Raw genomic sequence first — 27,856 nt, 5'->3', positions numbered from 1 at the left:
GCAGCGTTGTCCTGTTGAAAAAGCCAGTCATTACCACACAGACGAGGGCCTTCAGTCATGAGGGATGCCCCTGCAACATCTCCACAAAGCTGGCTGCCGCTTGACACCCCTGTGCCACCTGAAGCTCCATTGTTCCATTGAAGAATCATGATGGTGGAAAACATCTCAGGTGGGATCTCCTTGTCATGCCAGTAACGTTGGAAGCCATCAGGACCGTCAAGGGAGAATAAAACTTTGTTCCACCTTTCAATGTCCCATGTTTGGTGCTCTCCTGCTAATTCCAAACCTTGAAGGCGACCAGGCCTTTGAAGATGTTGTTTCTTCTCTGGCAGATGGTGACTGCACTCGTCACCAGTAACAACCTTCATTTGGGCCGAGGATGGTCCCGTGTCTTGACGAACAGTCAATGGGATCCTCGGATGATATTTTTTAGGGTCTACCGCTTGACTTTTTTGTTCCATGAGCCTGAGGATGTTTTCCAGGAGTTTGAAATGACTGTCTTACTGCATCCAACCTCAGCAGCAATGGTGCGCTGCGAGAGAGAGGCCTTGCTTATGCAGCTCAACAATCCCACCGCCTTCAAAGAGAGAAAGCTTTTTTGCCTTTGCCATCAAGAAATGATGACAGTGTGAATACCTGACACTAAATCACTTTCAATCCACGTTTTTACCAACATTTTGCCTTTTAAAGGCTGTGCTCTTCAACTGTTGATGAACAGCCTATTTCACTTGAATGCTTCTTTGCAATAAATTGCTTTCTTGTCTCACTCCCATTTCTTCTTTTAGCATTTAGAAGCTCTACTTAGAACCTCCTTAAGATCCAACAGTGCAAAATGTACATTCTTGACGTTTTTCAACTGCTCTTAAGACTTTGATCAGGAGTGTACTAGTAGATGAGCCTCCCCTGTTGACTATGTAAAAACTGCGAGGTCAAGGGTCTCAAACTCCTGACACCATATTTTGGGGCCCCCTAGCTGACGCCAAAGGTTAGAGTAAGTAGTGTAAGTGGCAGCCTGAAGCACTTTAGCTTGCTTCAAGGAAGAGTACGAGCCAACAATGACCTTGTCGTGAGCTTGTCACGCAGTGAAATGAACAGGGAGAAGGGTCACTGACTACAATCACCATAGGTAAACACACTTAGGGCACTAAATATGTCATTTTAGCAACTTTTTACAAAACAAGAGCAGCAAGTCATGCTGGGAGGCCGGAAGCAGTAGCGATACCGGCTCCCAGCATGCCTTGCGGCACCTTTTTGCAAGTGGTTGGCCACAGTACAGTAACTAGTGTCTATCAGCCGTAAGAACAGGAAAACCATGAGGATACACGACATTCTGTGGACAGTGCCAATATCCAGCTTTCGCCTCTTTGTGCACTGTGTTCAATTATGCACAATTTTGCACTGTGCCAGCTTGAAAATTGAGAAAGCTGCTGCCTCACAAAGTAGCTTCAACCAGTAATGAAGTGTGCAGTTTCATTATAGCAATGCGATATTTAATTACACTAATGGCCTTTTAACAAGACAAAATTGTGCAAACAACCAAGTCTCACGCCCTAATACTCTTTCCCACTTAATCAAACCATCAACATGCCTTTATGACGACAAATTTAAATTAAACTGAAAAGCCATTTGATCAAAAACAACAGAATCTCAAGCAGAGGGCTGCACGTAACGACTGACATGCAATCCAGCCAGTGATGGTAAGAAGGGCTTTAGGGTCCCCTACTATGCCCATAAATGGTGCTCTAACAATAACAGTCGTCCCTCGTTGATAGCGGAATTTTATATTTCTGCAGTTAGAGGATAGAAAACCTGTTTATGACTTTCTAAATTGGAGTTTTAACATTATCAAAGCCCTGCAGACATGAAGTAACAACCCTGTAGTCACCATTACACTCCTATTATTCATTGTTTACACCGGAATGCACAACTATTACACTCTACAGGGCCGCTAGCTAGCAAGCTAACAAGCTAGCGAGCTAACCAGTTAGCCTCAACTCAACCGATTCAAACCGATCCAGCATCAAGTGATTCAGCTAACTCGGGATCAGTTTCAGATGTTTCAAAACATTCCCAGATTTTGCAAAATTCCACAACATTTTTCCCAGTGAAAATGAATGGGGCTATTTTTCAAACTTCCACCATTCCCACATTTCTCAACCGATTCCAAGCAACCCATCATGAAATCATTCCACTCATTTGGGACTTTCAAACGGACCATTTTCCACATTCAAATTGTTTTCATTTCTCCGCAAAAATCACATTTTCCTTTGTAACAGTACTTCCTTTTCTTCTAAGAATTCTTTCAACATCCAGATTTCGTCATGAAACAAGCCATCCCAACATCAAAGTGTTCAACACGTTCAGGACATTCAGGCTACCTATTTTTCAGATGACACCATTTTTAGTTTTACGCAAAAATCTCACTTTCTGCAAAACCGTATCAATTGGTTTCTACTATCGTATTTCTAAACCCATTCAAGCCATATTCCAAAATCAAACTGTTCAACACGTTCAGGACAGTCAGCCTGCCTATTTTTCACATGACAAAAACTTTCGCTTTATGCAACATTCACATGTCGTTTCGTAGTCCTCTAACTCCTTCATTTTTCAAGCTATTCAAATATAAGCCATCAAAATTAAAACATCGAGATGCTGTTGCGGTCATTCGGGAATAGCTATCTATCTAGTCAGATATTTCAGAACATTCCTTGATTTTCCAAAAATACCCCAACAATTTTCTGCGATAAACGAGAGACGACTGTAATCCGTTCCGAATGGTCTGATAAAAATCGAAACGTACGATAACCAGGCAATTTTTCTTCCATATGCTCTGTTTGGCCACTAGATTTTGCGGAATGATTATCGGGTCAGTTTGTTACACGCAAAACTGTATGAAAACAGAGACAATGTATGAAACCTAAGGGAACATTTTCACGACAATGTTCAACAAAGAAGAAACAAAAAACGTACGAAAACCGAGGTTTGACTGTACAGTGGAACTTCTCAAACCACAATTCGGGTCTTTAACCAATTAACCACGATAAACGAATAATCCGAATAACGAATAAAAACGAATAATAAACGAGTAATCCATTCTGAAAAGGTCCAACGGAAACCAAAATGTTCAATAACCAAGAAATTTTTCCCATATTCTGTGTTTGGGCTCTCGATTTCGACGAGCGATTAACGGGTTAGTTTGTTATGTTCAAAACTTTAACAAAAACCGAGACAGTGTACGAAAACTGAGGAAAAATGTTCTCAATAATTTGACTGTATGTGGCCCTTGCTGGAAAACGTTTGGACACCCCAGCGAGTAAATTCTGGGACAGCCAACTGTTTTGAAATTGCTGAAAAATACTAGAATGTGGGACGTTTAGTAAGAAGAGTGAGTCAGTGGACACTGGATGAATGCATGTCGACTAAAAGATGAGGAGTGAGAAAAAAAAAGATGAGAAGTGTTGCCATCTTAGAGCCAATCACGTCAACTGCATATTCTGCACATCCTCCTGGAGCCTTCTGCCAGGGTCGTTGTGGAGTAGGTGTCAGGTTGTTAATGGCTGTCGAGACCTTTTCGAACGATCAGCCGTCATATGCTCAAACAGATTGTTTGCCGTCCTCTTGGGTTTTTCTACCTCCTGCTGTCCTGATGCGACCCTGCCTTGCAGGACGCACGCATGTGCACTCAATTGCATCACATCCCCGAGTGTTTCTCCCGTGACCGGGACTCGTTTCTTGCCAGAGACTTAATTGCTTCCAAACAGCTGAAAGACAAAATGTGGCTGTGTTGTTGGCCCGGACAGCAAGGCTCGTTCAGCGCATTGGCAGATGTTCACTTGTTGTTGTTACTCGGTAGCGTAACATAAAGCGGTATCAAACCGCTGTGCCATTCATCTCTTTACTTGTTTTCACAACAGCCCTTACTAACAGAAATACACTGGAACGGCACCGCCAACGGCGAATGAATGAATGAATGAATGAATGACAAGCATCACAACTTTGAATAACCGCAGAAATGGCAGTTACTCTTGAATCAGTGTGACCCAAAAGCTAAAGAAACACGGTTGTTTACCGACATTTATTACAAGTATAGCCATTGCGATTACTCGAATACTTGGACTGAATACATCATCGGAACGACTCCAAATAAGACAACTGCAGGTCGATCTACGCACAATAGCACATCATTTAATTAATGCGATCACCCCTCTCACAAGTAATTAATAACAATAGCAAAATAATGGGAATGACTCCAAATAAGTCTTGAAATAGTCCACTAAATGATAGAAATTGCAGTGATTCAGATAATAATAGCACATGTCATTTAATTAACGCGATTGCCCCTCTTGCAAGTAATTAATGACAGCAGCAAGCCTGTACAAAATAAGTAATCACAGCGACGCAAAATAAGACATGAAATTCATGAGGTGAATTGCACATTGCACATATATGCTGCTGTATTACTGCAATTTTTATGACTTTGTGGAATATTGTCAGTCTTGTTTGTCGTTCAGATTTTTTACTTTGCACAAGGTTTTCATTGTCATTAATTACATGGAAGAGGGGCGATTGCGTTAATTAAACGGCACATTCATTTCTGCTGTATTACTGACAATTTTATGACTTTGTGGAATATTTGCAGGCTTATTTGAAGTTGTTCTAATTATTTATTTTTCACAAAATTGCCGCTGCTAATTACTAGCAAGAGGGTACATCATTGATTAATCCACTCGTTCTATTTTGCTGTTTTACAGCAATTTCCGTAAATTAGTGGACTATTTCAAGTCTGCCATTATTTACTTTGCACAAAATTACCACTGTCACTTGCAAGAGCGACAGTTGAGTTAATTAAATGTCATATTCTTTTCGGCTGTATTACTGAACATTTTATGACTTTGTAGAATATTTCCAGTGTTATTTATAGAAATTGCCGTATTACATACAGCAGATTAGAATGTGTCATTTCATTAAGGCAATTGCCACTCTTACAAGTAATTCATGACAGCGGAAAGCCTGTACAAAACCAATAATCATAACGATTCCAAATAAGACTTGAAATAGTCTACTAAGTTATAAAAATTGCAGTAACACAGCAGAATGGAACGTGTAATTTAATTAAGGCGACTTGCATTAAGCTAGAACAGCGGGAAAATCTATGCTATTATATGCTATATGCTATTAATAAATATCAAGAAACGACTCTAGATAAGACTTGAAATAGTCCACTAAGTTATAGAAATCGCAGTAATACAGAAATATAGAATGTGTCATTCAATTAACGCGATTGTCCCTCTTGCAAGTAATTAATGACAATGGAAAAATTGTGCAAAAGAAAAAAAATCTTAACGACTCCAAATAAGACTGGAAATATTCTACAAAGTCATAAAATGTTCAGTAATACAGCCGAAAAGAATATGAAATTTAATTAACTCAACTGTCGCTCTTGCAAGTGACAGTGGTAATTTTGTGCAAAGTAAATAATGACAGTGACATCCAAATAAGACTTGAAATAATCCACTAATTTACAGAGATTGCAGTAAAACAGCAGACTAGAACGAGTGGATTAATCAATGTGATGGACCCTCTTGCTAGTAATTAGCAGCGGCAATTTTGTGAAGAATAAATACAACGTCAAATAAGCCTGCAAATATTCCACAAAGTCATAAAATTGTCAGTAATACAGCAGAAATGAATGTGCCGTTTAATTAACGCAATCGCCCCTCTTCCATGTAATTAATGACAATGAAAACCTTGTGCAAAGTAAAAAATCTGAACGACAAACAAGACTGACAATATTCCACAAAGCCATAAAAATTGCAGTAATACAGCAGCATATATGTGCAATGTGCAATTCATCTAATGCGATCACCCCTTTTGCAAGTAACTAAGGACAGCGGCAATTTTGTGCAAAATAAATAATCAGAGCAACTCCAAACAAGACTCAAAATAGTCCACTAAATCGTAGAACTTGCAGTAATACAGCAGCTTAGAATGTGTCATTTAATTAATGCGATCGCCCCATTTGAAAGTAACTAATGACGGTGGTAATTTTATGCAAAATAATTCATTAGAGCAACTCCAAACAAGGCTCAAAATAGTCCACAAAATCATAGATATTGCAGTAATACAGCAGAATACAATGTGCTATTTAATTAATGTGATTGCGGCTCTTGTACGAAACTAATGACGGCGTCAATTTTGTACAAAATAAATAATCACGCCGACTCCAAATAAGACTCGAAATAGACCACTAAATCATATAACTTGCGGTGCTACAGCAGTTTAGGATGTGTCATTTAATTCAGGCGATCGCCCCTTTTGCAAGTAACTAATGACAGATGCAATTTTGTGCAAAATAAATAATCAGAGCGACACCAAATAAGACTAAAAATAGTCTACTAAGTTGTAGAAATGGCAGTAAAACAGCAGAGTAGAAGTGATGGGGCAAGTAAGTAGTGTGAGAGCAACAATCAACCACAAAGTAAGAAAGCATAAACCATGTTGGGGAAGGGCCTTCATTCATTTGAGGTGTTTTTCCTTTTTTTGTGTGAAGCTGTGCGATGATGTAAGCGAACGCGTTGAGTCATGTCGGCTAAAGAGAGGATTACATCAAAGGGGCTCTCCGTCTTGGTCCTGGGGGACCCCCACCCTGCATGCTAGCTAGATCTCTGTGTTTACATTCAAGGCTTGCCGAGGAACTCATTATTCAAATCAGCAGCAGGAATGAGAGGTCGAAATGAAGATTTATCAACGCAATCGACACGATGTGGGGCCAGCGCTTGGTTGATATCACGATTGGTATCAACACATTCCCCTTAACTTCAACGTTTGCCAATCATTTCCAACAGGAAATTGTCCTTGCGGGCTATTTTTTAAGATGAGGGTGTGCAATGAGCTACACCCATCATATTAGTAGGCATTTTTTAATGAAGTGTTATTGTTATTCATTTGTTCCAAAAGGCAGAGGTGGGAGCAAGTCAGTGTTTTGCAAGTCTCAAGTCTTTCATCTCAAGTCTCCAGTCAGGTCTCAAGCAAAGACGTGCAAGCCCAAGTCAAAACAAGCCAGGTCGAGTCAAGTCCAAAGTCATAGGCTTGAAATTTCCGAGTCCTTGAATGCATTTTGATTTTTTTTTATGAGCAGTGTGATTCGTTGGGGCATTAGGGCCACATAAAAAAATAAAAATCTGAGATTTCGTAAATTTACACAATTTTTTCTTATAAATTCACAACTTTTATTCTCAACCTCCGATGTGGCCCTAATACGTCATCGTATATTTGAAACGTATTACCTCTTTGTTCTCGGAAATTTACGACTTTAATTCTTGCAAAATTTATGAAAAAAGTCATTTATTTATGAGAATCAAAGTCGTAAATTTACGACCTTTTTTTCTCGTAAATTAAAGTCGTAAATTCCCGACTTTAATTCTCGTAAATGTACAACAATTTTTCTCATAAATTTCCGACTTTTATTCCCAATCTTGATCTTTGTTTTTTTCAATGTGGCCCTAATACGCCATCATATACAGTATATGAAACGTAATATTACCACTTTGTTCTCGTAAATGTACAACTTTAATTCTCGTAAATGTACGAGAAAAAAGTCATACATTTATGACAATCGAAGTCGTAAATTTACGACCTTTTTTCTCGTAAATTAAAGTCGTAAATTTACAATTTTTTTTCTCATAAATTTACGACTTTTATTCTCAATCTCCGATGTTTTTTTTTCAATGTGGCCCTAATATTCCATCGTATATATGAAATATAATATCACCACTTTGTTCTCGGAAATTTACGACTTTAATTTTCGTAAATGTATGACTTTTATTCTCAATCGTCAATGTTTTTTTCCCCCAATGTGGCCCTACTCATAGATACCAAACGTAATACAGTATTACCACTTTGTTCTTGTAAATGTACGACTTCGTTGCTTGTTCTTAAAGCCGATTGGACGTTACAAGATGCATTCAAAGAGGCAGGCTCTGTGGGAAAAACATGTTGTCTTGCTGGAAATGACATAATAACAACCACCTTAGTCGGGTGCTTTGGACGAGGACACATTTACTGAGCATCTCAAGCATTTTCAAGTCATCGGACTGAACTACGAGTCAAATGCCGAGTTACTGATGTCAAAGTGCAAGTCGAGTTGCAAGTCTTTGATGATGTTGTCAAGACGAACCCAAAGTCACCAAAATTTGATTCTGACTCGAGTCCAAGTTGCGTGACTCGAGTCCACAACTCTGCCAAAAGGTACGACCAGAACCGAAACGTACAAAACCCGAGGCAATTTTTCCCCACAGGAAATGTCAATCCGATGAATCTGTTCCAGACACCCTAAACGTTGAAAAAAATATACATTTTATACAGAATAATAAGAATTTTACATGCCAAAAACAATTTGAAAAAATAACATAACAGTAGTTTGTTATCATTCTCGTAACATTATAACGTTTTCTGCAACCTAATTTTACAAAAATGAAAAAAATAAACTGTATATATTGTTTTGTTTTTTGTTTCTTTAATAGTTCAACTTTTTGAGTTCAACTAAAATGTTGTTATTTTTCATCATAATATTACGTTATTCTTGTAAAATTAAGTTTTTTTTCTCATTAGATTACAACTTTTTTCTATGTTGTTATTTTTCATCATAATATTTTGACTTTATTCTTGTAAAATTACTGCAGATCTTTCCATTTTTGCTGTTGTTGGATTTTTTTCATGTTTTCTTGTTAAATTATATTTTCAGAACGTGCCACGGGCCAATATAAAAAAAATAACGTGTTTCTTTAATATTTCAACTTTATGTTACTAAAATGACATTTTTAGATTACATTTTTTTCTCTTAATATTTAGATTTTGTTCCTGTAAAATTGCTGCTGATTTTTCCATTTGTGCTGCTGTTGGATTTTTTTCAAGTTTCCTGGTGAAATGATATTTTTAGAATGTGCCGTGCGCCGCCCATTGCTCCCGGGCCACACTTTGGACACCGCTGATTTAAGCTGTGAATGTAGGTCAGTGCTTCCGAGAGTGTTTAGGCCAGCAGGGAAGGCTTTGCTGGCCATGACCGCCCACCACTGCAAAATATTACTCGCTTGTATTTTCCTCCCCGTCTCTGCGGCTGAAGTTGATGTTTATAAATATTCAGCACCCCTGCTTCATTCGGAATCCAATTTGAAACCCCGGTTCCACCCAGTGATGGGAATAATTGTCACACGGCCAGCCCGACGACACACTCACAAAGATGGAAGCCATTGTTGCGGCGTAATACGCTTTACTAAGGCCAGACCAACTTGTCATCTCTTCCTTCTGTTATGGATTTTTCATTGTTAAACTGTGAAATGTCACCACAAATGGGGAGGCCTGAGGTTGAAAGCTCCGATTCTGTGCAGACGCCGCAAGTTGACATTTGGGGAAGAGAGGAACGAGAGGCGATAAGAAAGGGAAGAAAGGAGCCAACAGGATGATGGTGCATGCATGCGGCACGCTGACTCACGGCTGTATCAGGGATTCCCGATGTCCGCAGTGAGACAATCGATCAAGGCCTTCATTATCTCACTCAATTCTTCCGCCAACAGCGAGCAGCCAGCAGGTGGGGGGGCAGCAGCATCCCTGGCAGGCCCCCAGCGCAGCAATGTGCACGGGCCGAGGACACCATCTACTCAAAGGAATAACTTCAACACTTCCTGTTTGTGATACAGCTCCACATACGCTCCAAATTGTGTCTGTGGCGTGAATATGTGGCGTGAGCACCATTGTTGTCTGTCCATCCATCTTCTTCCGCTTATCCGAGATCGGGCTGCATGGGCTTCCCTCTCCCCAGATACCTCGTCCAGCTCTTCCCGGCGGATTGTGAGGCGTTCCCTGGCCAGTTGAGAGACATAGTCTCTCCAACATGTCCTCCAACTTTATGCTACTTATAACTACTTTTAATGTTAGGTTTTTGCCAGCGTTTATCTGTTTGTGTTCAAAATGACTTGGAAAGCTGTGAATGGATTTGGATGAAATTTTCACGAATTGTCGGAAGCGGGATATGGAAGAACTGATTCCATTTTGGGGGTGATCCGGATCAGGTATTTTTTAAAGGATTCTTTAACGTTGCGATTGATATTTTTATTTTGTTCTTGTAAAATTACTCCAGATTTTTCCATTTTTGCTGTTGGATTTTTTTTCATGTTTTCTTGATAAAGGATATTTTTAGAATGTGCCGTGGGCCAATATAAAAAAAAATAATGGTTTTCTTTAATAGTTTAACTTTATGTTACTAAAATGATGTTATTTTTCCTCAGTTTTTTTTTACATTACATTACAACTTTTTTCTATTAATATTTTGACTTTATTCTTGTAAAATTACTGCAGATTTTCCCATTTCTGCTGCTTTTCATGTTTTCTTGTTAAATGGCATTTTTAGAATGTGTGGCGGGACAATATAAAAAAATAACGTGGTACTCACCACGGTTTTACGTGTGGTGGTAGTTAGCTGTACAACAATTATATACGACAATTAAGTTTGCTACATCAAATGTGACCTACACGGTATTCCTGCAATATTGCCTCTATTTGTCGTTTACGCAGGCAGGTGGGCATGGCTGGCCTTGGTCAACTTTCTCATTGGTCGATGGGGCATGTAAGATTGAGGGCTGTGAATGCTGCCTAGCAACAAGCGGCGATGTGGCCAGGAAAACATATCCGAGCCACGCTGCTGTTTGCGAGCAAGCTAAGCAGAAATAGAAAAGCGTAGAGCAGTTTTTGGTGGCATCAACGTGGTTGGCGCCCCGTTATTTTTCAAACAGCCGTGACTTTACATGAACAAGCTCTCGGTGTCATGTTTTCACATCCTCAAGCGTGTGCAAAGCGAGCCAAACACGCGCACACACACACACACACAGAGAAGAGCACAGCATGTATCTCTTGCTGCCACCCGCCCACACTGCACGCCCACAGGCGCCCACACGGCTCCCTTGCACATGCTGCTCGCCTGCCTGCACGCTGGCTGCGGATGCGGCAGAAGACGGATGGCTACGCGAGGTGCACGACATCCTGCGTGCTTAAGAATGTGCTGAATTTCATCCACATGTGAAACAAGTTGGCGGGGTGGGAGGAAACTGGGGGGGCGAGATACAAATGGGTGAGGTGCATAGAAGGCATGATGGATGGGGGGCAGCTGCTGAGTCGTGTGGTCGCTGGAGGGGAATGTTTGCTCCCTGCTCGCCACCTCCATCCATCTCCCTTTGCAAAAGTCCCGCTGGGGCCACCTTGCACCCCCAACCTTTACACCTACACACCTGTTCCTCCACGCCACCGTGGCCCCCCACCATGCATTCCAATTCTTACGACGAAGATGCTGGTGATAGATGAGCGTCTCTAACAGATAAGATGACACAGCAACAAGATTTTCAGGGCCTAAAAAGGCCTCATGATGTCAGTTAATACGTGCCATTAAAAACTTCCTATCCTGCTCATTTTGGGGATACTGGAACCCAGTGGGGCACTAAGATTACGTTTCTTTTCAGAAAATACTCCATAAAGTAAAGTCGTCCCTTGCTGTTTTGCGTTTTTTTCAAAAACAACAAAAAAAAATAATAAATGATGGCTGTTTTGTGGCTCTCATTCCGTGTGGAAGTGGTACATTTTTGGCTTCTTTGTCCTTCCCCACCCCATTTGAAACGCTTTCTCAACTTTAGAATAAGTAAATTGGAGAGGCTAACTAGTTAGCTTGGTATGCTAGCGGTAGCCATCTTTTGTCCCTGCAGTGATCCTGCAGCCTGCACAACGTGATGTAAACAAAGAATAGTTGGAGTGATTTTTTTTTTTTTTTTTTTAAAGTCATAATATTATGAAAAACTAATAAAACAGCATATAAAGTTGTAATTTTTGGAAAATTAGGTGGCAGAAAAGTTACAATGTTACAAGAATGACATCAAAATATTATGGGAATAAAGTCATGATGACAATAAGAAAATTTAAAGAAGAAAGTTGCAATAGTTGGAAAATGAAGAAAAAAAAACAGCTGTAATTTTATGTATTTTATAAGAATACAATCTATAGTCATCTTCAACCGAGAAAAAAAATAACTTATTTAGAAAGTCAGGTTGTACAGTGGTGTGAAAAAGTGTTTGCGTCCTTCCCGATTTCATTTTTATTTTTGCACGTTTGTCACACTTAAATGTTTCAGATCATCCAACAAATGTAAATATTAGTCAATGACAACACAACTCAACACTTTATGCACTTTTTAAATGAACCTTTTTATTATGAATAGAAAGCTACATGTCCCTGTGTGAAAAAGTGATGGCCCCCAAAGCTAATAAGTGGTTGGCCCCCCTTAGCAGCAACAACTGCAATCAAGCGTTTGTGATAACTTGCAATGAGTCTCTTCCAGCGCTGGGGAGGAATTTTGCACAATTGTTGTCATTCAGCCACATTGGAGGCTTTTCCTTGTTAAGGTCATGCCACAGCATCTCAATAGGATTCAGGTCAGGACTTGGACTAGACCACTCCAAAGTCTTCAGCCATTCAGAGGTGGACTTGCTGGTGTGTTTTGGATCATTGTCCTGCTGCAGAACCCAAGTTGCTTTCAGCTTGAGGTTCAGCTTCTCCTTCAGGATTTTTTTTGTAGACAGCAGAATTCATGCTTCCATTTATGCTTCCACAACAGCCCCACACCATCACACTACCACCACCATATTTTACTGTTGCTATGATGTTCTTTTTTGAAATGCAGTGTTACTTTTATGGCAGATGTAATGGGACACACACCTTCCAAAAAGTTCAACTTTTGAGTATTTTCCCAAAGGTCTTGGGGGTCATCAAGATGTTTTCTGGCATAATGCCTCTCACTGTGGTTGGCTGGAGTCCCAAAGCTTTATAACCTTTTCTACACTGATAGAGCTCAATTAATCTCACTTAAGTTATGTTTTAACGAGGGGGGTTGGGGCAATCACTTTTATTACACAGGGCCATGTAGGTTTGGATGTTTTTTCTCCCTTCATAATAAAAAGTTTCATTTAAAAAGTGCATAAAGTGTTGAGTTGTGTTGTCATTGACTAATATTTACATTTGTTGGATGATCTGAAACATTTAAGAGTGACAAACATGCAAAAAAATAAGAAATCGGGAAGGGAGCAAACACTTTTTCACCCCACTGTAGAGTGTATGCTCTAACTACGACAGCATTCCATTTCTTAACGTTGAATCCTGCATCAATCATGGTCGGGTGTGGAACCAATTAACGGCCATAAACGAGGCATGACTGTATATCTACATGAGTTGGTTTAAAAAAATGTAAAATCTTTAGATTTTTCAGTAAGCGGCCCTCTGTTTGAACAGCCCAATACTTTTGCTGACATGACAAATGGGGTGGGTTCAAACAAAAGGTGCTGCATGTCTTCCAGGCCGTGCGTCCGATGCAGATGTAAATGCCTGGAAATAAACAGAGTGGGCCTCACTGTTCCAGTACTTCTGTAAACCAGTGTGGCCTTGGCGGAGGTTTCATTGTGTGACGCTGCCACACAGTGGCGTAGCACAACAGCAACGGGCTTTTTGTTTGCCAGTCTGAAGTATACGAGGCAAAGAGCTAATGTGTCAATTAAGAGAGCGCCCTTAACTCGCTGCATTGAGGCCAGAAAAAGACTAGCCTGTTCTGCCCCCATTACATGCTGTCAGTGTGACAGGCTGCTGCCTGAACATCAATGCAGAAGCCATAAAAAGGCACCTTAATTATCACAGCCATTAATCCACAAAGCCCACGCTGTTTAAAGAAAAGACCTTGGTCTCATGACAGCTCGTCCACAGGGTGCGAGGCATCATTACCGCTTGACAGCCTGTTCGATGGACTTCATTCATTAGCGCCATTCCGCTGCACGATGTACGTGCAGTATATGTGCGGCCATGACGTCCCACAAGCCTGAAATGTTGTCATTACGGTTCACGTCACACCCGTCGATAAGCAGTCATCCAGGGGTGACGGAAGTGCAGGCCGCGGCACATTCTAAAACTATACTTTCACAAGACAGATATAGCAAAAATGGAAAAATCAGTCGGAGTTTTACAGGAAAATATTAAGGAAAAAAAGTTAATTAATTTTTTGAAGTTTACTATGAGGAAAAATAATGTTATCTTAGTTGCATCAAGTTGAAATAGTAAAAAAAAACAAACAACAAAAACCAAAAAAAATAAAATAATTAAAAGTCATAATATTATGAATAACAAACAATACTACAAATAAAGTTGTAATTTTTTTAACATTTGGGTACCGAAAAAGTTATGTTACAAGATGTAATTTTACAAGAATAAAGTCGTATTCAACCGAGAAAAAATGTTTTGTTTTTTTTACAAGAATAAACTTGCCACTGAATTGTAATATTCAAGAAAAAAAAATGAAGTTAACATTTTTTATGTCATGAGAAACAAACAAAGCAGTTGCAGTAATTTTACAAGAATAAAGTGAAAACATCATTTTAAACAAAGTTGTAAAAGAAACGTTATTTTTTTTACTTCATTATGAGGCACAATAATGTTATTTTTTTAAACATAAAGTTGAAATAGTAAAAAAAAAAGTCATAATAGTATGAAAAGCAAACAAATCAACAAAAAGTTGTAATTTTGTGAAAATTAGGTTGTCAAAAGTCAAAATATGATGGGAAAACATTCATACTTACGATAACATTTACAAGAAGATAGTTGAAATAGTTGGAAAATTTCAACAAAAAAACAGCAGAAATTGAAAACACTGCTGTCATTTTATGAGAATAAAGTTACATTCAACTGAGAAAAACACTATTTTATGAAAATAAAGTCGTAATATTAGCAGGAAAAGTAAAATCATTTTACAGTAGTAGCATAGAATTGAAATATTTAAAAAACCCACATTTGTTAAAAAGTTGTCATTTATGAGAAACAAACCAAACAACAAAAAAAGTGGGAAAAAATTATAATTTTACAAGAATGAAGTGAAAATATTCTGGAAATAAAGTCATAAGGATCCCTGGTGGGGATAAGTGGCACAAAAGATGGATGGATGGATGGAAGTCATAATTATGAGGAGGACATTTCTGAGAAGACAGTTTAAAGAGTTGGAAAATTAAGAAAAAAAAACACAGAAATGTAAAAAAACAGCTGTAATTTTACTAGAATAAAGTTGCAATTTAACAAGCAGAAAATTGTAATATTAGGAGGAAAAATAACATCATTTTAGTAGCACAGAATTGAAAAAAAGTTGTAATGTTATGAGACACAAACACAACAAAACAAAAAGTACATTATTGAATTGAATATAAGAATATTATGGGAATGAAGTCATAATATTAGGAGAAGAACATTTACTAACATTACTTAAGAAAGGAGTTTAAATATTTGGAAAATACAAAAAAAAAACAACAGCAAAATTGGGAAAAGTAAGAGCAAAGAGTGAAGTTGACACTAGTATTGCTTTTCCAGCTGTATGCCAAAGCTGAGATGGAAAACATACAACTTACACGTGTTGCTTTACATAACATCAAAGTTGCATCCTTTCATTTTCGCTGGAAAACACCCCTGTGCCAATCAGAGCTGCCGTGCAATCACACGTCTTTAAAATGGGGGGAAATCAAGATAAAGTGGCACATTGAGCAAATTGAACAGCGGCATTCCGGAACCAATCAGCGTCCACGATGGCACGCACCTACTTAGACAATAAGGCATGATCACTTTAGGCGGGCATGTGTGTTGAAGAAGACGTGTTCCTGTGAATAAATTGAAAAGTCTTCTTGCGAGGTCACCCGTCCCTCCACTGCCAACGCACACACGATTTGTGTGACGCCAAGCCACTACACAGCCAAGGCCAGAGGAAGTGTAAAAATCACACTGGCATTTATCTACCACACGGCCACGTGTGGATATTGTCATCGTCAGTGGCGGCAAGGTGAAGAGAGATGGTTTGAGTCATTTGCATGCGCTAAAATGGAAAAGCTACACAAAACCACAAAAGATGAAAATGGCACATTCATCTTGTGCACGTTTTGGGGGAATTTTGCCAATCATCCACAATCCTTATGTGAGACACGAACACACATATTCCTCTAAAGATATAAAAACAGATAAAAAGGGGCAGCTAATTAATGCACCCAATGGGACACACCTATTCCAACTAGAAAGGGGCTATTAAAACACCTCCAAAAAGCTCCTATGATTTTATGGTTTTCTATCCATGCTGTGAGCATGTAGTAACAGCACATTCATGATATCATGTCATACGTACAGTCTTTTGCTTATTTTAACTCATTCAATCGCATTTTTCAAAAGACAACCCCTTCAGTAGCGGCCACTTTGACTGATCTTTCAAGGCCCACAGAATATTGTGTTCTGTGGCGATATAAACATGGAACCTACCAAAAGAAACATTAGACTGCCATCTTACATCAGAAAAATAAAGTTTGTTTCTACCTTTTTCTGTTCTTTAGTAATCAGCAGTAGAACATAGGTAAGTTTCAGGAAAATATCAGTTCCCGACTAAAAAAGGGAGAGAAGCAGCTTTGTGTGAAAAGATACATCTTAAGCATAGCTTACACTTTGACACAAAATGTTTTTGCTTTTGTGACAGCTCAAATATCTAAACAACACAAAAAAGTCGTTTTTACGCCAAAACAATTTATTTACAAATATAACACCATCAACTATTTACAATTTTCACATTTGGAACTAAACTGTGCGCGTGCATGTGTTAAAATTTCCCCACAATGCGTAACCTTCTGCACGCTACGTCCTCCACGCTCTTCCACTTCCTCCTTGCTGGCGAGTGTGTTTTTACATGCAAAAGATCCATGCCGTGCTTTTACGAAATGTACTTCTTTCACCTTCTGGCCGTTTTTATGGTTAAAACGGCTCTAAAAGTGACATCTTTTAGCGTGCAATTGCGTCGTCACCTCTTTTTGCCTCTCAAAACAAGATGGCCGCGGCGCTCCGCCGTGTAAGTAGATGCGAGTGTCTTCGTCACACAGCTGGGAGACGGCGGGAGACGGGAGACAAACACAACGCTGAGCATTTTGTGAGGTTTTATTCTTTTGAGAAGGCATTTTTGTGATGCAAATATATTCATCTTGTGAACGCATATTGTTTAGAGAAGCCAAACTCTCTACTTAATTGTGCCCAGCAAATAAGTGGAACTACGTTCTTCATGACAGAGATCTGACCAGGACTGGATTTAGGAGACCGAGTGGGGGGTAAGTCGCTGTTACTGGACTACACTGCTGATGGGGATGTCGTACTACTTCACATCAAAAAATCCAAACTATCCCTGTAAGTTTAGAATAAGTCAATTGGAGAGGCTAACTCGTTAGCTTGCTATGCTAGCGGTGGCCATCTGTTATGTCCCTGCAGGGATCCCGTAGCCGGTGCAATGTGATGTAAACAAAGAATAACAGGAGTGTAGTGACTATAGGGGTGTTACTTCACGTCTACAGGGCTCTAATAATGTTAAAACCCGTGTTTAGAAAGTCACAAACACGTTTTCTATGCTCCAACTGTGAAAATATTGCGCTTATTCATATTAAAATCGTACTTCGTGAAAATTCACTTATCACGGTTGGGTCTGGAATCAATTAACCACAATAAATGAGGGATTACTGTCGTCGATGGTTGTCAATTATTTTCTGTAAAAGCTTATTTTTTTGCTTTTCTCCCTGGTGCTTGAAGGCGAGTTGCTATCAGAGAACTAGTCAACAATCACACAATTTAAAAGGTTTTTAAATTATATTAAGAAAAAAGAGCTACAGTATATATTTGGACTCGACATCGACAAGGAAGACGTACTGTGTAGCAGCACATGTAGCAGGTGCCACGCCTCTCTAGGAAGTGAAAGGTAAGCTTCTGCCTCTTCCATATGTATATGTTGTGCAACTCTGATTGTGCTATGTGAGTGTGTGTTTGTCAAGAAGGCCTTCTATGAGTAACCTAAAGGTGTAATAATATCTAACACGCCCCCTAACCTAACAGTGGTTTGTAATTGGTTCCAGATCAGACCTGGCGCACTGGGGCACCGTGCTATGCACAATATGCAGAAAGGAGAAGAGGGAGAAAAGTACAAAGAGAAAAGTGCAAAAGAGTAAGTGGAAGTGATGAGGTGCTAGAAAAAGAAAGCACGGCCAGGTTAAAATGATGAAGCTGTTTCGCTCAGCGAGGCAATTAGCGCTCAATTATTGCCATTTATCTCCTGGAGAGGGAGGACACGGCTGGGCAGGGGGCGAGCGCTTCACTGCGGGCGTCCCGGGCGCTGCTGCGTTATGACAGACAGAGGTCTAACCTGACAACACAAATTCATTTTCTAGCCTTATCTCCCGCCTTTCCGCTGGGATAAGATACAATGCTTTATTGTACCGATAAAGAGCGCTCAAGTGTCAAAATGATAGCGACTCTTTCAGAGTGAGCTGTCTGTGAAAACCCTGTACCTCCACTTTAGGACTCTTTTAACAAACGGAGCTTCTGACATGTCCTGCATGGGGCCTGGTACCGAAAACGGTGCCCAAATTTCGAATCACTAACGATTCACGTAAAATCAAAAGGTACCATGTTTTGGTACCCACAACACGCGAGAGCTGAAGAAGGTTATATTGCCCATTAAACTGGCAATGGCTGCTGCAAGCAACAGTGATGTGATCGATACTGAAATGTCGATACTTCCAATACCAGCTCTTCATGCTCTACGATCGATTTGCGATAACATTGATACTTTCGATACTTGCGGTATTCGAGGTAACGTTTGTCTGTTGAAACGATGGCCGGCTGTTAATGGAATATTTTCATAGTTATGGCATAGAAAACTTGTTTACAATCTTCTAAAACAGCTTTTAACATTATTAGAGCCCTCAAGACATGAACTAACACCCCTATAGTCACCTTACATTTGTATTACCCGACATAATCAGAGAAAACAAGACGTATTAGACATAAAAAAAGATAACATCGGCTCACATGTTAGCAGTTCCTTTAAATGGCTTTACACTCGTATTAGCCTATTTCGTAGACAGTGAGAGTAAATAAGCCACGTGAGACGTAAATAAAACTCCTGCTAGAGTGTCACAGTAAATGTGTTCCCTACGGCAGGGGTGCCCAACCACTGGGCCGTGGTACCGATCCATGGGTGGGGCTGCGGGAAACTTTCAGGCGGATACATTTTAAAATAAGTACATCTAATTTTATGTAAACTGATGTAAAATTTTTATACATGGACCATTATTTTATTCCAAAAATAATATACAGTTCGAAATCCCACAGTTTTTGCATGTTTATGTTGTTTGTTGCAAGCGGCGAGCTGTCCCACTTTGTTGGATGGTCCTTGAACGCACCATGTAACTTTGCCCCACACTGCACAGATAGACTTCTATATTGTATTGTTCCCCTTTTTCCTTTCACCTCATGTTTGCTCCCAAATGCTGATACTATGTGGGAATGCATAAAGGTAAGATTCGATGACCTTATTGAGTGCTAATGTAAATATTTGTTGGGTCAACAATCTCAATTGAATTCATGCTGTCATGCCTTGTTTACATCACATTGCGCAGGCTACAGGCTCACTGCTGGGAGCTAACAAATCGGGGAAGTAGGACAAGGAAGCCAAACACTTACCACTTCCACACAGAGTGTGAGGAGACCATTTTTTTCCACTCGATCTCAGCCATGGCATGTCGGCTGGGTTCTGCTGGCTCAGTATCCAGTCTCCATGCAGTGTGAAAGGTAATGTCATCTAACGTCATGTCTCATAACATTACTGATGCCTGGTGACTACAGTACTACCTAGAACTTGTCTTTCTAAATTTTTTTTACTAGTAATGGGCCATAGTCATCCACAAAACAGCTATCATTTTTAAATTAATTATTTTGTCAAAACCGCGATATTGGAATTGTGATATAGCGAGGGCCAACTGTACTGTATACAAGTATATCCTAGGTTGGGAACATACTGTACACATCAAAGGTGGGAGAACGTCCCTGTTTTGCAAGTCTTTCATCTCAATTCCTCAGTCAAGTCTCAAGAAAAGACGTGCAAGTCCAAGTCAAGCAAAGACAGGTGAGAGCTCGCTCACGGCGTCCGTCTGTTATGTCCCTGCAGTGATCCCGTAGCCGGTGCAATGTGATGTCAGCAAAGAATAACGTAAAAGTTAGCGTAAAAGTGACTATAGGGGTGTTATTTTACATCTACAGGGCTCTAATAATGTTAAAACCCGTGTTTAGAAAGATAGAAAAAACAGGTTTTCTATGCTCTAACTGTGAAAATATTGCGCTTATCAATATTAAATCCTATTCTCAGTGTCCCAGTGAGACACAGCAGCATATCATGCACTGTCTCGACACAAGAATCTTATTTTGCCAGCTTAGCATCATGTAGCGCTTATGTGTGCTTTTTCTGCAGTTTGGTCAAAATCAATGAAAAAAAACAAGACCATCGTGACCACATGTGTCTCACAAAGGACAATACGCCTTTTTACCTTTTATCGCCGTCAATCCAGATTTTGAAAGGTGCACCCAAACCTCCATTTTAGTCACTATTCTGTCAACACCAGCTGTACACAGTGAACATGACACCAATACAAAACGTGGCCTAAGAAGCAGTATTGTGTTGTCCCCAGTCCATAAAGTGTTCATACGTGTGCCGTGTAGCCCCTCCTTGCGCCTGATAGTCAATTTCAGCCAGCTCACCACACTGTGCTCGTCTGATTTATCGCTCTGTCTCCTCTATATATTGCCTCTTCAGGTGCCTTTTTCACACTTTTTTTTTTTTTTTTTTTACTACCATCCACCTGTTTTTGTCCCACTGAGACTGAGATCTGTTTCACCTTCTCATTATCACGCACAGGCACTCTGCAGAGAGCTTTGCTGTTTACTAAACAGGTGATAAAGCGCTGTTAATTTGGCAGCGCTAACACGAGTGCATTGGGGACAAGTGCACTTTTTGTGTTAGCGCACCAAAAAGTCCGATTGTGTCTGCAAGGAAGCAAGATTGTGTTTTTTTTTTTTTTTCTTTTAGTCAAGTCTGATCGCAGCCAAAACAAATTGGTTGTCATGCGCATTTTGTTTGCCACACTTAAATGTTTAAATGTTTCATATCAAACCAAACAAATTTAGACATTAGTCAATGACAACACATCCAAACACCAAATGCAGCTTTTAAATTAATTATTAAGGGAGAAAACAAATCTGTTGAAACCTGTTAAAACATAACTTAAGTGAGATAAATTGAGATGTATCAGTGTGGAAAAGGTTATAAAGCCATTTCTAAAGCTTTGGGACTCCAGCCAACCACAGTGAGAGCCAATATCCACAAATGGCCAAAACATGGAACAGTGGTGAACCTTCCCAACCAAACTGACCCCAAGAGCGCAGCGACGACTCATCCGAGAGGTCACAAAAGACCCCACAACAACATCCAAAGAACTGCAAGCCTCACTTGCCTCAGTTAAGGTCAGTGTTCATGACTCCACCATAAGAAAGACACTGGGCAAAAACGGCCTGCATGGCAGAGTTCCAAGACCAAAACCACTGCTGAACAAAAAGAACATTAAGGCTCGTCAATTTTGCCAGAAGAAACTTGATGATCCCCAAGACCTTTGGGAAAATACTCAAAAATTGAACTTTTTGGAAGGTATGTGTCCCATTACATCTGCCATTTCAGAAAAAGAACATCATAACAACAGTAAAATATGGTGGTAGCAGTGTGATGGATGGTGGGTCTGCATACATTTTTTGTTTTTCATGTTTTTGTTAGTTTTACACAATACATAATAAATATGATAAATTCGATCATTATAATGTACGAACTCAGAAATCCACACAGCATGGTTTCCAATATCAAATATGAATAACTGCATATGTGTTTTTCGTCATGCTGCTTCTTAAGCCTTGCCGTGCCCCCCAGCAATAGCTTTGTGGGTCTCCCCCCCCACTTGGCAAACTGTGCCTCAGAAAACATCTGAAAAAGACTTCAATATGCATGCCGGGCCTGAAGTTGGCATGTGAAGACATACTACACCATTGCAAAAAGCCAAAATACACTTTGTGTGTGTATTTGACATGTGATCTAATGATAGGGAGAAATCTTTGCCAGTAAGTGTCGCCCAAATTGAATCCGGCGTGGACAGGAGGAGCCCTTATGACAACTTTTTCTTCTGACAACGGAGCAGCGCGCGCATAAATCTTGCACCGCCGCGGCGCCTGTTTAATCCGCTCGGCGCCGTCACGTGTGAAAAGGTAGAAAAGATGACGGACGCGTCGGCTCTCTTTGCTCGCAAAATAAATTCGACAGCTGGCCTCCGCTGCACTGCGAGCGTCTGGCGAATATTTCCCTCATAAGCAGCATCAAAGCGTCTCTATAAATACACGCACATGACGCAAACTCTCCGTGACCCACATGCACGGCGACGCACACAGCTAATGGGGAATACATCCAAAATCATTTTGGAGCAAAGAAACACACGCCAGTGAGAAAGATGGGGCTTTAGTTGACACTCTGTCTCCCAATGAAGTTCAGATGGAGGTGACCCGTCTTAATGTGGACTATTTTTAACCACAATGAGCTTGCTAATTAAGCAAAGAAAAGCAAGGTTGAAAGGACGGTGGGCAATTAATAAAAACAAAGTCGATCTTGTGTAAGAAAGAAAAGCTTTTCTTGTGTACTTCTGCAATGAATAAAAATGGGAAAATGAGGGAAAATAATGGACCCCCAGAACACTACGAGCGAGGGGTTGGACCCGAGTGCCTACTGGGGTTCAACTGTGAAATTTTATTTTGCTGTTAATTTGATAGCACAAACACAAGTGCACTTTTTGTGTTAGCACATCAAAACGTCTGATTTTGTCTGCAAGAAAGCAGGATTGTGTTGTTTTTTAAGTCAAGTCTCATTGCAACTAAAGTAGGGGTACACGATAATTATCGGGCAGATGTGTGGGAATTATGACATCATACTGATAAAGCTGATAACATAAAAAAATAACTCCGATAACCAATCATTTAAAAAAAAAACGCGCCAATGAGGCCATGAGGCCAGATTACCCGTACCGTGCAGTTGAGAAAATCAACAGCTGTTGCACCAAATGCTCCGCTTCTTATCAGCCACCTGAAACGCCAGCGCCGCGGCATTTGAAAAGTGCAAAAGGTCTGCCAGAGACCTGCGTGGCGTCACAGCGGCTGCTCGGAGCGTGTGCCCGAATACAGTGCACCTTGCTGGGCCACGCCAGGTGGCTCCTCCTGCAGCCAACGCACGTTCAGATATTTCTTACGCGCTCCACGTGTGTCGAGTAAGTCGGTGTATTGCCCGTGCTTCCAGAGTGCATCAATTGCATGAAAACTGTGGTATATAAAGCTGCAGGGGTGCCTATGGCTTTGTTTTATATAATTTATTGTACCTGTATTTGTATTTATCAATGTATATTTCTTTTTCTTCTGTTTGCTATGCCTCTATTGTAATATATATGTAAATATAGATTTATATTGGATTCCTGTTGCAATGCATATTGTTATTTATGTGAGCAGATATGACCTATACGCCTGTGCATGTGCTGCATGAGGTCACGGTTGATGAATAAAGACCATCTACATGCTGGCCAAGTCTTTTAATAAGAGTCATTAAGGGAAAAAAACAATATATCACACATATCAAGTATGGTTATTGACCACTTATGTTCATAAAGTGGAAAAAATAATGAATATCACGGCATGTGACGTCACAGAAGTTCTATCATGAAAAATAGCGAGTGGAGGAAGTGACATATCATGTTTCCGGTATGGATCTTACCTCGTGAGTACGCCCAACGTACAGCTCGTGCGTAGTTCTTGCAACCCGCATGGAACGCAAGGTCAGTACTTTTATTGCAAATTTGACGGACGTTGGTCTTACAACTTACGTGCCTTGGCTGGATGGATGAAGCGACAGCCGTTTGTACGTTGGGTGCGCGTTGATCTTACTCCTTCATGGTTACAACTACGTTCTGGGGGGAACGCCGCAAATCGCACAGCCAAAACATTGTACGTCCGGTTGTGGCCTCGGCTTTATGCCAACGATATCCAGCTCTACATATCCACCAAATCCATCACTGCCACCACACACACCACCTCACCTCCTGCCTCTCCAAAATAAAATCATGGATGCAACTCAACTTCCTCAAACTGAACTGTGACAAATCAGACATCATCATCATCGGTCCCCAATCCCTCGCAAACACAGCCGACAGCTTCTCCCTCCACACTGACGACATCTCCCTCACCTGACGTCCAAAACCTTGGCTTTTCCCTCGACACCACCCTCGCCTTTGAGCACCATATCAGCCAGTTAACCCCAACTGCTTTTTTCCATGTCAAGAACATCGCCCTTCCCTCCCCCTTCCTTCTGCTGGAACCCTGATCCACGCCTTCATTACCACCAGACTCCACTACATTGTTAGGTTTTTGAAAGCTAAGGGTAAATTTTCAAAATTTACATTTATAGTTGATGGTGCCAGCCATAACAAACTAGCTCCAGCAGTTCAGCCTAATTTCTGGAAGTGATGCCATCGGGGTACAATCACTCAGGTAAACAAACATAGCGGCGTACGAGACGGAGGATGTTTACAGTGATTACAGCCAAGATCAATGAAGTCATGAGACATGACGTTAGATTACATACCTTCCACACTGTATGAGATTGACTACTGAGCCAGCAGATCCCAGTTGACATGCCATGGCTGAGACGGACGTTCCATGGCCGAGACTGATATGGGCATGCCATGGCTGAGATCAAGTGGAATAAAAAAAGATTATCCTCTCATTCTGTGTGGAAGTGGTAAGTTTGTGGCTTCTTTGTCCTTCCCCATTCTGTTTGAAACAGTTTCTTAAGCTTAGAATAAGTCAATTGTAGAGGCTAACTAGTTAGCTTGCTAGCTTGCTAGCTTGCTATGCTAGCGGCAGCTGTCTCTTATGTCCCTGCAGTGATCCAGTAGCCTGCGTAATGTGATGTAAATGAAGAATAATAGTGTAAAGGTGACTATAGGGGTGTTATATCATGTCTAGAGGGCTCTAATAATGTTAAAACCCATATTTGGAAAGTCATAAATAGGTTTTCTATGCTCTAACTACCAGAATATTCAGTTTGTTAATATTGAATTCTATTTTGCGGAGATTCACTGATCACGGTCGGGTCTGGAACCAATTAACCACATAAACGAGGAACGACTATGCAGCAGCAATATGTCGAAACAACAACCACAATAATAAAAACATTATTATTTTTGTAAAAGCTGTAATGGATTTTTTTTTATTGGATCTGATTGGACGACCACTCCAGGGTGTACCCCGCCTCTCACCCAAAGTCAGCTGGGATAGGCTCCAGCATACCCGCAACTCTAGTGAGGATAACCGGCATGGAAAATGGATGGATGGATCTGATTGGATGTGCACCTGAGGAAGTGTCCAGTGAGTGCATGTAGCGAAACACACGTAACCCACAGAACAACTCTAATAACCGATAAATAACCGATAAATATTGCCAAAATAGGTCGAACAGAGGCTATTTATTACTTGCCAGTAAACCCTTTGCAGCAACAAAACCCAAAACTCTGATCCTTCATTTTTGTCCTAGTGATCAGCTATCGCGTGACACCGACTGTGTGTGTGTGTGTGTGTGTGTGTGTGTGTGTGTGTGTGTGTGCGTGCGTGCGTGCGCGCGCGTGCGGGTAATTGGGACCTGGGAGCTAAACTGTCATTCTAATGAGACGAGCTGCTACTGTGCACTCTACTCGACTCTGCAATTGGGGGGAAAATCCACCAAGCCGGCGTCACACACCCCATTTTTGCCAATCGTGTCAAGACCAGAGCATACGTGTGTCACACAAGCTGCTAGAATGTATGTGGGCTTCTCCAGTCATGTGACATCTTATATTCAAATGTGTTAATTAGGTGTCTTGCAGAGGGAAAGGAATATAGTCGCTGAAAAAAAAAAGTAAGACGTGTTGTTTGATTGTTAGCAATGCTTCCCGACAATCCAACACAACGCTTCATTTCCTTTTTAAATGATGCCCCATTTGAGAGGACCATGCATTTGTGCAGTAAAATGTGCCAAGTGTAACGGCCTGCCCACCACCGGTGAAACATAACTCAAATGAGATTTATTGAGATCTATCAGTGTGGAAAAGGTTATGAAGCCATTTCTAAAGCTTTGGGACTCTAGCCAACCACAGTGAGAGCCATTATCCACAAATAGTGAAAACATGGAACAGTGGCGAACCTTCCCAGGAGTGGCCGGCCAACCAAAATGACCCCAAGAGTGGAGCAACAACTCATCCGAGAGGTCACAAAAGACCCCACAACAACATCCAAAGAACTGCAAGCCTCATTTGCCTCAGTTAAAGTCAGTGTTCATGACTCCACCATAAGAAAGACACTGGGCAAAAACGGCCTGCATGGCAGAGTTCCAAGACCAAAACTACTGCTGAACAAAAACAACATGAAGGCTCGTCTCAATTTTGCCAGAAAACATCTTGATGATCCCCAAGACCTTTGGGAAAATACTCAAAAGTTGAACTTTTTGGAAGGTGTGTGTCCCATTACATCTGGCGTAAAAGTATTTTACGCATTTATCACATTTCGGAAAAAGAACATCATAGCAACAGTGAAATATGGTGGTGGTAGTGTGATGGTCTGCTTCAGGACATGGAAGACTTGCTGTGATCAATGGAAGCTTTGGATGATTTCTCCGTTAATAATAAAAAGTTTCATTTAAAAACTGCATTTTGCGTTCAGTTGTGTTGTCATTGACTAATATTTGAATTTGTGTGATGATCTGAAACATTTAAGTGTGACAAACAAAACAAAAAGAAATCAGGAAGGAAGCAAACACTTTCACAATGATTGTAATTGATAATACATATATATATATATATATATATATATATATATATATATACACAAATATAAATATAAAAAATGATGTATTGTCATGAAGCAGTGTTACAACAGTAAAATAATCAACAATAAAAGAATAACTGCCTAACTTTTTGTCGCGCATGGACGCTGATTCCCGGTGTTAGACGACACATGCAAAAGTGCGTTATTGTCCCACGATGTTCATGCAATTTCAAAGCAATTTGTGGCCAAAGAAAGCAAAGCAGTTGCGCACGTTAGTGGTGAAGCATGCGGGCCCCTAAAATGAGCAAAACATGAAGCGTGGCCCGTGCATGTGACTCATGCACCTCAATAACAACACGTCCCTGTGAAAACAGTGCACTTGCTCACTTCATTCAAATGAAAGAGCCCATGTTTGCAATGACTGCCTTCTTCATGTAACACACACATATCGCAACAGCAAATGCCCATTTTTTTTTATTTCACCCATGTGCTACTGTCACCTTCAGATGTAATGTCCTTTTCGGGGAAAATACAAATCCTTCATGCATTTGCTTGGTTTTAATGAAATAAAAATGAAAAGGACCGGTATTGTAGTAAGAGGTCAACTCACCATGCAGTGTGAAGAGTGGGAACTCCGTTTACATCCTACTGCAGGTGTCCGTCTCCGGTGTTGGACCGGGTTCCACTCCAGTGCTCCTCAGGACAGCCGGCTGACAGCCCCAAAACGTGACTGGAATATTTAGCCTGCCTTCTGTTATAAATATTTTATAGCAAAGAGTGGGGGTGGGGGGTGGTGAGGGTGATGGGGGGTGGGGGGGAACCTCCGCTGCAGCACGCAGGTATCACCCTGTCGTCTTAGCGGTTCAAAAAAATCCCACACTCTGCACTCCACTTTGCACCGCATCCCACACACGCGCGCGCACCGGCCGAACGCATCTGCTCCCAAGCACTCCCTCCACTACGGTGATCTGCAGGAGGATGGAGGGAGGGAGACAGGGAGGGAGGGAGGATGGAGGGT

The 27,856-nt window shown here is 40.7% G+C and overlaps 1 protein-coding gene across 1 annotated transcript in view; it reads right to left on the bottom strand.

Annotated features, from left to right (window-relative positions):
• The window catches only part of LOC129186643 (G-protein coupled receptor 22), a 42,275-nt gene extending 14,486 nt beyond the window's left edge, over nt 1-27,789 (bottom strand). Inside the window, exon 1 of the mRNA XM_054785094.1 lies at nt 27,449-27,789. The gene's annotated coding sequence lies outside the window, so the exon portion shown is untranslated. The remainder of the gene's footprint in view (nt 1-27,448) is intronic.
• Nucleotides 27,790-27,856: the final 67 nt, after the last annotated feature.

The sequence above is a fragment of the Dunckerocampus dactyliophorus genome, chromosome 8 (genome assembly GCF_027744805.1).
Source record: "Dunckerocampus dactyliophorus isolate RoL2022-P2 chromosome 8, RoL_Ddac_1.1, whole genome shotgun sequence".
In the NCBI taxonomy this organism is placed as follows: Eukaryota; Metazoa; Chordata; class Actinopteri; order Syngnathiformes; family Syngnathidae; genus Dunckerocampus; species Dunckerocampus dactyliophorus.
The sequence above is the reverse complement of the archived record's forward strand: the minus strand, read 5'-3'. Positions and strand labels throughout refer to the sequence as shown.